Here is a 4,209-nt window from a genome sequence, read left to right on the forward strand (position 1 = left end):
ATATAAGCATTAGGAAAACTAGATATACCCTTGTAAATGTTTTATAAACACTAGGTTTGAGATAAAACATACACAAAAGTGCATACCTAAGATTTGACACATAATATACTATTACTGAATGAATTGTTGAGATTATCATATCAAATTTTGCGTTTATAGGATATTTTAACCATTTGTCGTAAATTCATAACCAAAATGTTAAATACAATTAAACAAGAAAACTCACGATTTCTTATTAAATGATAAAATGAAAATAAAATAAATTTGTAAAAGAAGACGGTAATTTCCAAAAAAGAAGAAAGCATCATGTTCGGAAGCACCAATATGGATTAGCCAACTCTGTAATAACCAAACAGGTAATCAGTGTTGTTTGACATTCCGACACCAATATGCACATAGTAATAATTCAAAGGCTTCGATGATTTTAACATGAATGAATACATCAAAAAAGCAGCATGCATGGTTGGCTTATTAATACCCACACCCAAACCCCATTTCAACCCACACCCCTCTTCAACACCACCACAAAATGACCACCTCACCCGAATCCGAGCATCCGATCAAGGCATATGGTTATGCCGCCCGCAACACGTCTGGAATACTTTCCCTCTCACCTTCTCCAGAAGGTATTCTTTCATCATTCATAGTTATGTTTTTCACAGTTACGAGTTCATGTTGTTGAGCGCAATTATTATATGTTTACAGGGCTACTGGAGAGAAAGATGTGAGGTTCAGAGTTCTTTACTGCGGAATCTGTCATTCTGATCTTCACTTTGTCAAAAACGATTGGCGGTTTACCAGCTACCCAGCAACCCCAGGGTACAATTTTCCTTGTACAGTTTAATTTGTTTCGAAACTTTTAAGCATTAATGGAATTATGTTTTTTATCTGACTTTATAAAAGGGACATGTCAGTCTATTATTTATCTTTATATTACTTGTTCACCTTTGTTAATTAAAGTTGTGTATAATACAGGCATGAGATTGTGGGTGAGGTGACAGAAGCAGGAAGCAAAGTGGAGAAATTCAAGATTGGAGACAAAGTTGGGGTTGGGTGCTTGGTGGGATCATGCAGATCATGCCAAAGTTGTGCTTCTGACTATGAACAGTATTGCCTTAAGCCGGTATTTACTTATGGTGTCCCCAACTTTAATGGTACACAGACGTACGGTGGGTACTCCGATCACATGGTTTCAGATGAGCATTTCGTCCTCCGTTGGCCTGAGAATTTGCCACTAGATTCCGGTGCACCCTTGCTATGTGCCGGAATTACTACTTATAGTTCTCTCAGATACTTTGGATTGGACAAACCTGGTACGAAAGTGGGTGTGGTTGGTCTCGGTGGGCTCCGTCATGTTGCTGTGAAGATGGCTAAGGCTTTCGGGGCGGAAGTTACTGTTTTTAGCACCACCTCTGCTAAGGAGCAAGATGCAATTGATGGACTTAAAGCCGACCATTTTATAAACAGTAAAGACCAACATCAAATGGAGGTGATAGCTTTTTTTTTTGTTTGAAAATGTTGATACTTGGTTTGCTAAGTTTTGAATTATGATTTGGGTTATGTTAATAGGCTGCTAGGGGTACACTCGATGGCATCATTGATACAGTGTCTGGAGATCATCCGATTGCACCATTGCTTAATGCACTTACGCCCCATGGAAAGCTTGTTCTTGTTGGTGCACCCGAGTCACCACTTGAAGTGGCAGCATTTTATTTGATCATGGGTAACAATTTTGATTGTTGAAGTTTGTGTTGCTTTTAGCTTCTAAAAGCTGATGAAATTAGCTAATTGGTGGAATTTGGTTTTAACCTTTATCAGGAAGGAAGACTATTGCTGGTAGTAACATTGGTGGAATTAAAGAAACTCAAGAGATGCTTAATTTTGCAGCAGATCATGCGCAGTGGCGGACTCAGAAATTTTTTCATGGGGGTACGGAATATTTTTAAAAATTTTAGGCCCCAAGGTATATAAGTTAAAAATTGGTTCGTATCGGGTCGGGTCGGGTCATGTAAAACAAAAGAACATCGAATAAATTTATATAATCGTCAAAAATATCTCAAACTTTGTTACAAACATAATTAAAATGTCACCCTACGGGTTTTCATTTTTTGAAATCTATCCAAAACATGGCTCCATAACATATTACATAATATATCAACGATTCAAGCCTAGAAATCATAATGTAAATAACCCTAAAAATCATCTAAACAACATATACACCATAAAAAGAAAAAGCCAAACATTCTTCACTAACAAATATAACCCACCAGATCTACTGTGTGGTGTATGCAGCTATAAAAAAGGCAAAATATCATCATTAACAAAATATAACCCACCATATAACATAATGAAAAACAAAACGAAGCACATGTCTACTGTCATGGTTAGTATGCGGCTAATAACAACCAAAATTCATCAAAAATAACAAAGACCCGTGTTCGATCGGCGGTGATATGGTGGCTGATTACGGTGGTATAGAGAGAGCGGGAGAGAATATGTAAGGGTTTTGGGCTTGTTTATTTTATTTTAGTTTGAAATATTGTTGATTTGTTGGGTTTGTTTATTGGGCTAAGACTTAGTAGTGGGCGAGTTAAAGGTATTAGGTATTTGGGTTTAGTTATTTAGGTAATAAAAGTTATATAATTTAGGTAGTATTTTTTTTAAAAAAAAATAAGAGTTTACTAAAAAATATTTAAAATATAAATTGATAACACTTTTTTACCTAAGGGGTGCAGACGAAAAATTCCAAGGGGTGCAGACGGAAAATTCCAAGGGGTGCGGACGGGATTTGCGACGGAACTTAGCACTAAAATTTTTTTTTCGCGGGGATGCGCCCGCCCACCTTGCCTTTCTCTTAAGTCCGCCATTGTAAGTGCGGATATAGAGATTATCCCGATAGACTATGTGAACACAGCGATGGCGCGGCTGTTGAAATCTGATGTAAGGTATCGATTTGTGATCGATGTAGGCAATTCTATTAAGGCTGAATAGGTTGATTCTTGAAGCGCTTAACGAATGATCTATTTCTCGTAATAGTTTTATATATTTTTGACCATGTTGTTACAAGGAATTGAGAGTCTGAGGTTAAGGTTGTATGCATTTGTTTAATTGTTTTGGAAGGAATTATCTATATATTAAAAAACTATATCAATAGTAACACTACTATATATTAAAGGGTAAAGTACACTTTTCGTCTTTATGTTTATATCGAATTGCAATGAATACCCTTTAATTTCAATAATTACAGTCACAATCCTTTATATGTAAAACCTATTATACCATACGTCCTTTTGCCCTAACCAAGGTTTTACCTTCGTCAACGGATCACTCTATTTATTCAACATATCTATCTATCCATCCTAATAAAGGAATAACTAGGGTGCCACATGGCACTTTTCTGCCACCATTTCACACATGACATGTTTTTTAGGCTGTAGATGACACATGGCAATATTATGGCTCTTTACACAAACGAAAAAACACCATTAAAAAATTGACTCCATTATAACGATCCTCACTCTCGTTGATACCTAGAATAGCACCAGGGGCACTATTGGGTACAGCCTCCCGAGTCCAACGTCGTAATATATAGCGTTGTGGAAACTCCCTAATATCAAGCATCCTTAGCACATAAAAGATGTGTGAGCACAAAAACCCAAACTGTTCGAATCTTTTGCATGTACAATACACAGTCATGTCGTCCTCCCGCATCATAACCTATAAAACACCATTAAAAAATTAGAATTTTGTTAAATACATTACAACATAAACACAACAAAAAAAAATACCATAACACCATATGTAACCGGTAATCGACAAGTTCTATACATTTTTTAGACATAACACTACAAAACATCATGTGTAAACACAAGGAGATTATATTCAAACTTAGATATTTAGTTCTTTGTATATACCTCGAAGAAAGTAGTGCATGGTTGTTCCCAGTCCTTCACAAAAAAAGTTAACGAAGTCACCCATATTTTCCCACTTTCCGATAGCACATCTGTGTGAACCATTTTGTATCTCCAACTGCTGGTCAAAAAATATAGTGCTTGTGTATATCTTGGACGCTTGATCATCCAAAACAAAGTCTACGGCCCATATTTCAGCGTTTGTGTTTCTGGTGTCATGGTCATTCTTCCTGTGCTCATGTCTCTGAGCTTTAATAGCAGAATCAAAATGCCCGAGAAATTCGACAAGAGTGCACGC

The 4,209-nt window shown here is 36.6% G+C and overlaps 1 pseudogene; it reads left to right on the forward strand.

The window, feature by feature from the left end:
- Positions 1 to 219: 219 nt before the first annotated feature.
- LOC110909248 lies at positions 220 to 1,968 on the forward strand (annotated as a pseudogene).
- Positions 1,969 to 4,209: the final 2,241 nt, after the last annotated feature.

This window comes from Helianthus annuus, chromosome 14, assembly GCF_002127325.2.
Source record: "Helianthus annuus cultivar XRQ/B chromosome 14, HanXRQr2.0-SUNRISE, whole genome shotgun sequence".
Taxonomy (NCBI): Eukaryota; Viridiplantae; Streptophyta; class Magnoliopsida; order Asterales; family Asteraceae; genus Helianthus; species Helianthus annuus.